At 44.0% G+C, this 13,860-nt stretch overlaps 1 protein-coding gene across 1 annotated transcript in view; it reads left to right on the plus strand.

Annotated features, from left to right (window-relative positions):
- Nucleotides 1-7,376: 7,376 nt before the first annotated feature.
- Nucleotides 7,377-13,860, plus strand: part of LOC308240178 (nuclear RNA export factor 5-like) — a gene marked incomplete at its 3' end in the record, with an annotated part of 39,345 nt that continues 32,861 nt past the window's right edge. The window contains exon 1 of the mRNA XM_080653118.1: nucleotides 7,377-7,407. The remainder of the gene's footprint in view (nucleotides 7,408-13,860) is intronic.

Below are 13,860 nucleotides of genomic sequence, written 5' to 3' on the forward strand. Positions count from 1 at the left end.
ACAGAGCTGAGCTTATTAATATCCATGTGATAAAGGCAGATCTTAAGTGCCTGAAGCCAAGAGGCCAAAATTATAGAAACCAGCAACATCAGTGGGGAATCAAAAGGGGGTTTACTCACAAGGAGTTGTGAATATGATGAATGGAACATGGAGTCCCTAGGAGGAATATAGCCAAACAACCTAAGAGCGTGTTGCTTAATATCTACAAACTGAAAAAAAGACAAGAGTGTTGGAGAAGAAGGGTGATGGAGGTTTCCCCAATAACATCATGCTTCTTGCTCGGTTTCTGGTCCCAGTTCAATTTTCAGATCCAGAACACATTTATTAAAGAGGGAGCCATGTCTTGAGAAGGAAGAACCCTGCAATATCACAATAAATATATACTATAATGATTCTGTTAGTCCTTCTCTAAAAGGAGCTATGGCTATGCCCTCAGTTGACTGTATACAAGGGAAATAAAAATACCAAGACATTTCAGCAACTATTGAATGCAGAGCCTGAGTTTGACTTTGATATCTGGAGACGTATGAATCATCATGGCCCAACTGTTAAAGAGGGGGCATACAGAGACTAGGTAAAAATTTTAAGACTCACAGTAACCACAAAGCAAAAATCTTCTATAGGCACACAAAAAATAAAGAGAAGGGAATCATAGAATACCACTATGAAAAATCATCAATTTACAAAGGAAGACAATAACAGAGGAAGAAACAAAGAAACTACAAAATATCCAGAAATAATTAATAAAGTGGCATTAATAAGTTCTTACCTATCAATAATTACTTTATATATAAATGGATTGAATTCCCCAATTAAAAGTCATAGAGTAGCTGAAAGGATAAAAATACAAGACCTAACTATATGCTGTCTACAAGAGATACTTTCAACTTTAAGGACACATAAGGTAAAGTTATGGGAAAAAATATTCCATGCAAATGGAAACCAATAAACTGCAAGGGCAGACATACTAATATCAGAAAAAATAGACTAACTCAAAATGTAACAAGATACAAAGAAGATCATTCCATAATGACAAAGAGGACAATTCATCAAGAGGATATAACAATTATCTATACTAATAAAGGGTAATATGCTAATTAGACCAGACATCTTCCAGATGTCCTTCCAGACAAAGCCACGGTAGCAGGGGCAATCAGGCTGGCAGGGGAGGGCGATCAGGCTGGCAGGGGAGAGTGGTTAGGGGGTGATAAGGCTAGCAGGGGAGCAGTTAGGGGGCGATCAGGCCAGCAGGGGAGCAGTTAGGGGGCCAACAGGCCAGCAGGCAGAAGCGGTTAGGGGCAATCAGGCAGGCAGGCAGGTGAGCAGTTAGGAGCCAGCGGTCCCGGATTGCGAGAGGAATGTCTGACTGCTGGTGGAATTAGACCTAAACCAGCAGTCGGACATCCCCCAAGGGGTCTCGGATTGGAGAGGGTTCAGGCTGGGCTGAGGGACCCCCCCCATGCACGAATTTCGTGCACCAGGCTTCTAGTAAATATATATACACCCAACATCGGAGCAGCTAAATATATTAAGGAAATACTAACAGATCTTAAGGAAGAAAAAAATAGCAATACAATAATAAAAGCATACAGTCCTCGCTGGTTTGGCTCAGTGGATAGAGCGTTGGCCTGCAGACTAAAGGGTCCCAGGTTTGATTCTGGTCAAGGGCATATGCCCGGGTTGTGGGCTCAATCCCCAGTAGGGGACATGCAGGAGGCAGCCGATCAATGATTCTCTCTTGTCATTGATGTTTCTATCTCTCTCTTCCTCTCCCTTCCTCTCTGAAATCAATAAAAATATATTTATAATAATAATAATACTAAAAGCATACAAAAAGAAATTAAACTGTCCCTATTTGCCAATGACATGATTTTCTACTTAAAATATTCCAAGGAATCTCTACAAACTCCTAGAACTAATACATGCGTTCAGCAAGTTGGTGGGATACAAGACCAACACACAAGAGGAAAAGGGGGGGGTGGAAGGAGGTAGAAGAAGGTAAAGGGGGGAATAAAGGATGATGAAAGAAGAGTTGATATAATCCAACATACACATTATGTATTATAGAATTATACAATTGAAATCTATATAATTTTATTAACCAATGTCACCCCAATAAATTAAATTTTAAAAAATTTAAAAGTCAATCACATTTGCCTGGCTGCAGTGGCTCAGTTGGTTTTTTTTAACAGCTTTTTTTTTAGTTTAATTTCCAAAATATATAAAGAGTTCATACAACTCAACACCAAGCAAACAAACAACCCAATCACAAAGTAGGCAAAGGACTCTAAAATACACCTCTCCTAAGTAGACATATGAACAGCCAATAGATATATGAAAAGATGTTCAACCTCACTGGCAATGAGGGAAATGCAAATCAAAACTACAATGAAATACCACCTAACATTTGTTAGAGTGGCCATTATCAACAAGACAAGCAATAACAAGTGTGGGGGCGGTGTGGAAAAGAGGGAACCCTCATTCACTGCTGGTGGGAATGTAGACTGGTACAACCACTATGGAAAGAAGTCTGGTGATTCCTCAAAAAATTAAGAATACAGCTACCTTGTGACCTAACAATCCCTCTCTCGGGTATATATTCGAAATCATGTATTCACACAGATATCTGTACCCCTACATTCATTGCAGCATTATTCATGGTGGCCAATACATGGAAACAACCAAAGTGCCCTGTGATAGAGGACAGGATAAAGAAGATGTGATACATATATACAATGGGATACTACTCAGCCATAAGAAAGATGAAATAGCACCCAAAACAGATGGACCTTGAGAACATTATGCTAAGTGAAATTAGTCAGAAAAAGCTAAGAACTATGTGATTTCACTCACATATGGAATATAAAACTGAAAATCGTGAACACAAACAGCAGTGTAGTGATTTCCAGAGGGAAGGAGATGGGAGGAGAAGGGGGTCTTAATTAATATATGGTGACAGGAGAAGATGACTTTGGGTGATGGCCACATGGTGCCATTTTCAGATCTTGTAACATAGAAACCCACACCTGAAACCTATATGTTCATGTTGACCAATGTCTCCCCAATAAATTTAATTTTAAAAAGAACAATGATAATAAATCATTCCATTGATCCCTTCTTTAGAAGCCCTTTAAATTTCAGAAGTTTGAAAAGAACGAAGTGTAGAGTCTGTTCTCCAGCCTTAATTCTGTATTGTCTCTCCTCTCTAGCTCTTCTTTTCATTCTGAGGTTTCCTATGGAAGAAAGTATGATCAGACATAGTTGATAAATTCAACGCAGAGCCATTGCAGTGTTCCCTTCACTCCAGTGAATGTAAGAAAGGATGGTGAAGCTTGATGATGGGACAAAGGAAAGGTGGAGAGACCTGCCTCAGATGGGGTCATTGACCTCTGACATTATTGTTGTTGCTTCAACCCCTGTAGTTTCACCATGTACAAAACAGGGCCCGGTTCTTTGTCCAGGATGCTCGCACTGCCTTGGCAATAAAGTATGGCAGCTAGAAGATTTGTGATGAGGAGAACCGAAAGGTGTGTGCTGAGGTCTTTATCTGTCCTTAGTCCCAGGACAGGAGGACAGGCAGAGCTGGTCACCTTCTGTAGTACTGGAGTTCCTGTACTGCTACAGCCTTTTGTTCCTACAGATGCCTGTCTTTGTCAATACTTCTGCTGTACCCTACTCTGTACAGAATAAGCTGGAGCCAGAAGAAATGGAGCAGCTAACGGTAATGCAGACTCAAGGCATATGTGTGCCCACATTCAGACCCACCTGCACCTCCTCCAGCCCCTGACTTCCCTGTTTACAACACAGCCTCAGAGCGCTCTCTCTCTCTCTCTCTCTCTCTCTCTCTCTCTCTCTCTCTCTCTCTCTGCAGCTGGCCATGAGCACACAACATGATGTGTCCCAGAAAGCTCTTGATCTTCGTAAGCTTCCCTTTGACCCAGGTACAACAGACAGCAATCATTTTAGGGCAGAGGGTTCTGCCTGGGTCTTAGCAATGATAATAAAGGAGGGCTTGGCACTGCCCTTAGACTCCTCACAACCTTCTGATTTCCGACTCTTGGCTTCCTGAAGACTTGGTGCACCATGACATTGATATAATGCTGAACAGAAGAAATTGCATGGCTGCCACCCTGCAGATCATTGAAGAAAATTTTCCTGAGGTGGGGCATTAGACCTAGTGCTGGTGTTATGGTAGAGGGTGGAACAGATGGAATGGAGGGAAGATTTGTCTCCAAGCTCTTAGATAGTAACCATCACTCTAACTCATCTTCCCAAAGCTGTTGTACTTGAACATATGCAAAAACAAACTGTACCAGCTGCATGCCTGTCTGACATTATACAGATGGCACCCACAATGAACATCCCAAATCTTTCAAAAATGAGGTGAGAAGGAGCCAAATAAAAGTTGGGTTGAGTGTGGGGTGTAGTGGCATCAGAGTGATGGCAGGAGGTAAGCAAAGATGCCAGTGGGAGAGAGAAGGGGCTGTGGGTGCAGTGACCTGGATTTTCCTCTTCCCCTGGACTCTTTTTCTAGTATCCTTTTGATATTTCTCAGCTGAATTCAGCTTGGGAGTGGAAGAATATCAAAGGCCTGAAGCTCCAAGAGCTGTGGCTGGAAGGGAACCCCTTGTGTGACACCTTCCCAGACCAGCCCACCTAAGGTTGGTGATAACCACTGCCACTCTTCCTGGGAATCTTTGCCCCCTGGGAGACTGAACTGACTCTGAGAATGCATGTGTGCAAGAAGCTACAACCCTTGTTCTCTGGAAGGACCACAGACCCCACCCTCTCCTCTCTCTCTGTTTCCCTTACCAGTGAGGAGTTTCCTTCTTCTGACCTGCTCACCTGTTCTCCTGGTCTGAGGTAAGTTGCCCCACTCCTTTGCACCTAGATTTCTCTAGCATGCCCTCCCAAGAGTGTGCTCCAGGAGCATCAAGACCAGGAGGGTCCAGCCTTGAGCCCAATGTGGTGCAGGGCCCAGGGCCTCATGCTGAGAAAGCCTTCCTACTGGGTGCTGAGATGGGGCTTCCTTCTCCTGCCCTGAGAAGAGCCCTGTTTCCCGTACATCTGTTCCTCTGACCCACTGCCACGAGCTGAGCCATCCTTAGGAAAAAAAAACAAGTTTCACCGAAACCGGTTTGGCTCAGTGGATAGAGCGTCGGCCTACGGACTGAAGGGTCCCGGGTTCGATTCCGGTCAAGGGCATGTACCTTGGTTGCGGGCACATCCTCAGTGGGAGGTGTGCAGGAGGCAGCTGATCGATGTTTCTCTCTCATCGATGTTTCTAGCTCTCTATCCCTCTCCCTTCCTCTCTGTGAAATATCAATAAAATATATATATATAAAAAAAACAACAAGTTTCCCTGAGTTTAGGGGCCAGAAGTGAGCCACCAACAGTGAGCAGAGGGCCTCTGGAGGCAGCAGTGGAAGGCAGAGGACAGAGTGGTTTGAGGAGACAGAAGGACAGTCCTCTCATGGGCCCCTCCCTCCATACATCATTTCAAAATGCCCGGCCCTTCAGAGGAACCCTGAGTAGCCTGACATGAATAGGATTCCTCAGGCCAGGAATCATCTAAGACAGGCACAGATGCACAGTGGCCATGAGGTGAGAAGGCAGTGATTTTAAGAGGGGACCACAGAGCCCCCACCCCAAGCTCAGCTGGGGCCTGATGCTTTACTCCTTCTGGGAAGGTCTCCTGATCCTGCGGCTGGTGTGTTTCCCCTGCCTAGTTTAAACTGAGCTTCCATGTGTGACAAAGGCTCCACTGGCTTTCTATGGGCCTCAGGCCAACAGGTGCATGTTTTCCATTACTAACTGGAGATCCTGGGCCAGCCAGGGGCAGGTGAAGAAAAGGGCTGCTGCAGGGGAGCCATGTCCCCATTCTTTTCTCTTCTTCCATGACCCACCCCCACTGCCAGGGCAAAGCTTCTTTCCCTTCCCTTTGCTTTGCTTTCTCTTCCTCCCTGTCTCTACACTCCTAGGTCTCCACAATCCCCGCTATCTTTACTTCCTTTCTGTCTTCATCCCTCTCCCTTCCCCACCCTGCCACCTTAATCCTCCATCTCTCACCTCCCTGTCCCAGTGTTCTGGGGAGTGTCCTGGTCCTGGAAGGATGCTGGACCCCCAGTGAGGTAGCAGAGCCCTAGGCTCCCATCCCATTCCTTCTCTCTAGTGTTCACTGGGGACTTGGAGAAAGGAAGGGAGACAGGGAGGGGCAAGAATCTTGGAGCCTGGGCTGCAAATGCTGCTAGTTGTGGCACTGGAGAAGGGGGTCAGAGTTGTTTAGGTGGGAACTACCTGAAAAGGAGGATCAAGAGTGAAAAAGGAGAGCTAGAGAGAAGCTTCACAACCCTGAACCGTGAATCCTTTTTATTTTTTGGATTTGGACAGTACCATCAGGGATGATTTCCCAGAGTTGTTATGGCTGGTAAGTGCCTTCATTCATTATCTTCTCTTACTAACTTGATGACCTCAAGCCCTTTGAGTCCTGCCTAGATTACATGTTTGTATCAGACCATTATCTATATTGGGGGATATGAACTTCTGAAAACAACATGAACGTGATCTCTGGAAAAATGTTCTACACACAAACACATACACGCACACACAGGCAAAACTGCATATAACAGTAGAGATTTCCAGGACCCTCATGATGCAGATGCCCACTGTAATCTTGCCATGAAATTTACAGGATCCTTTCATTCTTGACCTCTGACCTTCACCATCTCCTGGGCCCATCCTTTCCCCTAATCATCCAAGACCACCTCCCTGGTCTATACTGCTGACTTCCTCTTCCCTTTTTCAGGATGGCCAGGAGTTAGTTCTACTAACTACCATTGACATTGATAGACACCACTTAATAAAGCCCTGCAAAATGAAAAAGAAGGATCTAACATCATTGGGGGTATTATAAGGGAGGCTTTATCAGCCTCTTGGTCTCAAATGTATTTGATTCCAGGAGAGCTATAAAGGATCTGGTGTTCTGAAGACTCAAGACCTGCAATTCATGCAGCAGTAACTGCCCCTGAAAGTTTTCAAGTCCCCTTTGAGGTTCTGTCCATAGAGGTAGACTGTATTAATTGTCCCCTCACAGATATTACTTGATCTATGACTCTGGAGACCGACTCTGTCTTCTCTGTGCTTATCAAGATGAGGTCTGCTGCTCCCTGAGCATTCCTTTCATTCTGGACCACCCAGCCCATGAGTATCACAACTCAGGCTCTCATTCTGGGGGTAGGGGGTGTCTTTCCAGCAGAAACTTGTCAGCTGATGCAAACACCCCCACTGGCCAGACCACCACATCCTGTTTTGTTTTTTCTCCTAGAAGCAGCTTGTTTGAGTACTTCAAGGATAACAGGAATATGAAGAACCTCCAGGACCCCAGTGCGTGTGGAATGGGAAAAATTGGTCAGTCATAGGACCCAGAGTGCAGCAACCCTGACTTTTGCTGTCCTTCCCCCACAGATTTGGCATTTTCAGCTGCTGAAACATACACAACAGAACGTGACATTGTGATTTCCCTCTGTGTATTGCCCAAAACTCAGCATGACCTCAGCTCCTTCATGGTGGACATGTGGTTCCAGTTAGTGAGTACCTACTTTCTCCCTCAGGCAGGCCCAGAAAGACACAGGTGTAAAAGGTGCTGTGCCTGCACTCTTTTTTCTTCTTTTTCAGGAAAAGATGCTCTGCTTCTCTGTCAATGGGGTAAGGAGTCCTGGCTGAGCTCTATGTCAGAACTCTCACAGCTTTCCTGATTTCTTCCCTTTCCCTCCTATTTCTTCTATATTATTCTGCCTCCACTCTGCCCCTGAAGAGTAACCTGTGTTATTTTTAAATCATAAATTCAATAAAAATTTAGAAATATATTCTGCACTGCCAAAAGAAAAAATTAAAATGTGAAAGCAGGAAGAACATATTTGCAAACAATATTGCAGACTTTGTGCTAATATGCCTGTATATAAAGGACTTTTGCTAACCAGGAGCAAGAGAGACAAAGATATCAAAATTAATTAAAAAGCAAAATGTTTCTCCAATAAATGTTTGCACAGAAGCCAAACCACATTGCCCAAAGAAATATTCAGAGATGCCACAATGAGTAAAAATCCAATTTGCATAAAATCATTTATATGATTGAAAAATTTAAATATATATAAATATTCATATACACATGCACACACACAAATATATATATATATATACATGTGTATATATGTATATGTATATAAAACTTGAAAATATTTTAAGATAGGTAAACACCAACCTTACACATCTAGAAAATGTGCACCAATCTATTTAAAGTGGGTTTCTTTGGGTCATGTTGAGAGGATCATATAGATGAAAGATATGGGATGATTTTATTTTCTAAATATATATTTAACAGTGTTTAATATTTTGTAATTAGGCAAATTTGTTGAGACACTTGAAAATATCTAACATGTTGAAAAAAATTCCTATATTTACTAACTTAGAAAATTTTTCATGTTATACTGTTTTACAAAAAATTATAAAAATACAGTTTGACAGTTTATGTATATGTCTTATGTTTTTTATCTTATGTTTCCCTCATTCCAAATATGCACATTCTTGAGTGCTTATTTTTCTTCAGCTCATTCGGAGGTTGGATGTCCTCCTTCAGGGCATAGAAACCCAGGAAGGCACTGCTGCTGGGGGAGGGAAGTGGCTGAAAAACAAGTTAAATTCTGGCTAATTCATTGGAGCCTCAGGCCCTTATCTCACTCTTCCCCTTAGGAAGCCTTCAGGTCAGACCTTCAAAGCTACAATTCTGGCTGTGGCCACTGGGGGGGGGGAAGCTTCTCCCCATGCACCATCCCTTTCTACAGCCCCCTCCCCCCGCCCCGCCCCGCCCCGCCCCACACACACCCCAGACACCCAAAGGAAAAGGTATGGGGTTTTTTTCCTACTCTCATTCCGGTACCCCACCAAACTGTTTGCTATTTTCTTTATAAATTTCAGTTCGTCCCCGAGTATGACCTCTCTAAGGTGAACTGGAGTTATTTTTGCCATGTGACTATTTACAGATCTTTAACTTTGTCCTTTTTTAAGTCAATCTTATATATTTCACAGAGAGTTTATTAAAGCAATGCAAGGTGGAATAATGTCCATTCTATAAAGCTCAGCACTAGTGTCTGCATCACCATGTAATATCTTTATTACTCCAAACAAGCTCCTACACCTTCCTAAACTTCATCAACTTCAGGGAGGGCAAGGACTGTTAATTTTCAGATACAGGTGTCCTTGTGAGGAATACATGAAGGAGTACAGTGTAATACAGCCCACACAGAAACTGGTCACAATTGACGATCAGAGTTCTCTGGGAACTCTACGTGCAAACATCTACCTGGGAACTAGTCATATTAAAACTACTTAAAGCCTACGTGGAGTTGGCTTGGTTGGAAACAGTTGCCTAGGTGTTAGGCTAGTAGCAAACCCAGGGGGCAGTGAGAACAGGAAGTTAAGTCTTCTCTAGCTGCTAGGACCCTCCTCTCTATGGCCTTGGGGGAAGGGATTTCCTGTAAAGTCTCCATCTTACTTGCATCGACTTGATTAAAGTTTGGGCCCCTCCTCATACTTGCCACAACCCTCCAGCTCCAGACTCCACAGATTCTCCTCATAAATACCATGTGAGGACAGTGGTGACAGGTTACTGCCTTCAGACTACACCAGCGGTGAGTTGGTCAGTGTGAGTCCTCCAGGACCGGAGGGATTCTAGGCCCCCTCCCCCACTCCTTCCCACTGGATACCCAGCCAAGCCACGTTTAGATGGGGGAGAGTTGGCGAGGGCCCAGGCTATTTTCCACTCTCTTGAGGGAATGGGTAGAGTGGTCCCTGACACACCATCCTGGTTTCACATGGAAAACCTACTCCCCCCCCCCCCGCCCGCCGTGGGAAAACCTCCCCTCCTGTGGATATGGTTATGACAGAGCTGAGATATTCCCCGTGGATGAGGGGAAAGGTCTGAGTCATCTATACCTCTCTGGTCCAGGATTTGGTGAGTGGGGAGGGTTACATGAGGAAGGGAGTATTGGAAATTAACATTCTTTGGATGCATATTAGAGGTAGGGGAGGGGCAAGGAACCCAGCATTATTATTGAATTTTTACACCAACCAGTCAGCATATATTGTATTATCTCAAGAGCAGCTTCTTTAGGCTTGCTTTATAGCCCAGCATATGATCTGTTCTGGAATGTTGCATGGGTTGTCATGTGCAGTGTTCTATGTCAATTAACTAAATTTTGTTGTATGTGTTATTTAAATCTTCATTTAACTCATTTTTTTTAAATATATATATATATATTATTGATTTTTTACAGAGAGGAAGGGAGAGGGAGAGAGAGTTAGAAACATTGATGAGAGAGAAACATCAATCAGCTGCCTCCTGCACACCCCTACTGGGGATGTGCCCGCAACCAAGGTACATGCCCTTGACTGGAATCGAACCTGGCACCTTCCAGTCCGCGGGCCAACACTCTATCCACTGAGCCAAACCAGTTAGGGCAACTCATTTTTTATCTCAATGTTTTATCTGTCATTCAGTGAGATGCATTAAAATTTCCCACTGTGGATTTGTTCATTTCTTTTACTTATGTCATTTTTTGCTGTGTGTATGTTCTCCATTTACTTCTATCAGTTTTTGCTGTGTATCTTTTGGTTCTATGTTAAAGGGTACCTACAAATTTAAAATTTATTAATATTTTCATATTGAATTGAACCTTTAGTCATAATGAAATCTCCCTTTTTCTCTAGTAATGTTTTTACTTAAGGTATGTTTTTTCTCTTTTGAATTGTTACACCATCAGTCAGTGTTTAAATGGTATATCCTTTGCTATCTTTTTTTAAATTCTCTATACCATTATATTTACATATGTCCCTTTTAAGGAACATTTGATTGAATAAGTGTTTTTATCTAGACTTAATGATCTCTACTTTTTCATTTGAAATCTTCAGTCAGTTTGCATGTAAATGTAATTCCAGATATAATTTCATTTAAATTATTCTGTTTGGCTTATATTCATCTTTCTGTCCTAATTTTATTTTCCTCTATTTTGTAACATTTAATATAGTAATATATTTTTAATCACAAATTTTTGCCTTATTTGGCTTGGTAGTTAAACATTCTTTTGTTGTTTTTGTCATGTTTATCCTTCAGATTATAATTTATATTTTTGCCTTATCACAGTTTAATATTAATTTTTTATATCTCCTTGGTTAACACAAGTACCTTCCAACACTTAACTCCATTAATGCACCTCCTGATTTATTGTCATACATTTTAATTATATATACACTAGGGGCCCAGTGCATGAATTCCTGCACCTTGAAATGAATTGTGAGCCGCGAGGCTGCAGAAGGCACAGGGGCGGGTCATGGCCCATACTTCGTGACCCTGCCCAGCCCCTCCCGCTGTGCGAGTGCTCCCCCCCCCCCCCGTCCACTGTCTGCTGGCAGCCCTGCTCCCATCACTGCCACTCCCACATGCTGACTGTGCCAGCCCCGCTTGCACCTGCAGATGTCACAGAGCGATTGGGGCCGGCAGCAGCAGGTGCGAGTAGGGCCGGTGCCGTCAGTGGGTGCGAAAGGCAGCTGCCAGCCCCGATCACCCCTCAGGAACGGGGCTGGGGGGGTGGAGAAGCCCTGAGGGGTGATCGGGGCCGGCAGCCACCACTCACACCCACTGACAGCGCCGAGCAATCAGGACCGGCGCTGGGCACCAGCAGTGGGTGTGAGCGGCGGCTCCGGCGCTGGCTGTGGGTGTGAGTGAGGCTGCTGGCAGTGGGTGCAAGAGGCAGCTGCCAGCCCAGATTGCCCCTCAGGAGCAGGGGGGTGGAGAAGCCCTGAGGGGTGATCAGGGCCAGCAGCCACCACTCGCACCCACTGACAGCGCCAAGTGATCAGGGCCGGCGCTGGGTGCCATCAGCAGGTGTGACTGGCAGCTCTGGTGCCAGCAGCGGGTGCAAGTGGGGCCAGTGCTGGCAACAGGTGTGAGTGCCGGGTGGGACCGTGGCACACAGGAGCAAAGAATTTTCAGTAACCACCAGAGGCTCACCCCAATGACAGCAACCAATGCCCCGCCTTGGTCTGGTGCCCTCGCTCACCTGCTCCACCATCCCACCGCGGCCGACGCCTGCCATGTTCCATGGTCTGCTGCCTGCAGCTGACACCCGCCATGTTCCACGCATGCCCCCTGGTGGTCAGTGAATGTCATAGTGACTGGTTGTTCGGTTGTTCCACTGTTCGGTCTATTTGCATATTAGCCTTTTATTATATAAGACTAGAGGCCTGATGCATGGATTTGTGCACTGGTGGGGTCCCTTGACCTGGTCTATGGGGATCTGGCCAAAACCGGCTCTCCAACATCCCCTGAGGGGTCCCAGGTTGCAAGAGGGTGCAGGCTAGGCTGAGGGACCCCACTGGTGCACAATCGGGGCCGGGGAAAGACCACGGGAGGGCTCCAGGGTGTATCTGGCCCACCTCACCCAGTCCTGATCGGGGCTGATCAGGGCTGTCTCACCCAGTCCCAATCGGGGCTGATCAGGGCCTGCTGGCCAGGGAGGGACCTCCGGAGGTTGGCCAGCTGGGGCAGGGGGGAACAGCAGGAGGGCTCCAGGGCATGTCCAGCCCGTCTTGCCCAGTCCCAATCAGCCAGACCCCAGCAGCAAGCTAACCTACTGGTTGGAGCATCTGATCCCTGGTGGTCAGTGTGCATCATAGCGACTGGTCAAACAGTTGAACAAACGATTGGACACTTAGCATGTTAGGCTTTTACTATATAGGATATTCTTCAAAGAAATAATCACTATATTATACAATAAATACTTATTTAGATTTTCCTCCATATTTTCTAATGTAATTATTCTTTACCCTTCTTGTATCTATGTGTCTCCATTTTGGATCATATTTTGGCCTGAGGCAATAGTGCAGTGAAGGCTGGGGATGGGGGCAGAAGTGGGGAGGAGGAGGTCAAAGGGGAAAAAAGGGGGATATTTGTAGTACTTTCGACAATAATGACACATTTTTTAAAAAGAGGATGAATCTTTAGTTTCAGTTAGATGGTGACAAATTTGCCTAGCTTTTCTTTGCATTAATATGTTTATTTAACTTCCATTTTTAAAAGATAAGTTTTTTAGTATTTATTATTTTTTTATTTTAATTATTTTTCGATTACAGTTGACATGCAATATTATATTCTTTTCATATATACAACCCAGTGATTGGACAAGATTTTTGTGAACACAAAATTCACAGTATGCAGTAATTTTACTTCAGCAATATGAAGATATAATTTCACTTTCTTCAAACTATCATTTCTTTTTCAAATTGATGTCAGTCTTATTTTTTCTCACTCATCTTTGAATATTTCAGTTATTTGGGTTTCAACACCTTTACTATGATAGGCCTGGTTTTGGTTTTCCTCCTACCCCCACTATACTTGGCGTGTATATGGCTTTCTACATCTGTTACTTTTAAAAACTTCTCAAACATTATATCTTGAAATACTATTTCTATACTATTCTCTTCCCTTCCTTACAGGACTCCTATTAAACATACATTTGATTTATTTACTGTATCCCCTATTTGCCCCATTTCTTCCTGTATTATTCATCATTTTGTCACATCATGCTTTATTCTGAATATTTTATTCAGATATTTTATTCAGTTTTTTTGTTTTTTTTTTGTTTTTGTTTTTCTTAATAAATCGTTATTCAGATTATTACAATTCTTTCTCCTTTTTCCCCCCATAGCTCCCCTCCACCCGGTTCCCACCCAACCTTCTGCCCTTACCCCCCCCCCCCCGCCACTGTCCTCATCCATAGGTGTATGATTTTTGTCCAGTCTCTTCCT

The sequence above is a fragment of the Plecotus auritus genome (assembly GCF_963455305.1).
Source record: "Plecotus auritus genome assembly, chromosome: X".
Lineage (NCBI taxonomy): Eukaryota > Metazoa > Chordata > Mammalia > Chiroptera > Vespertilionidae > Plecotus > Plecotus auritus.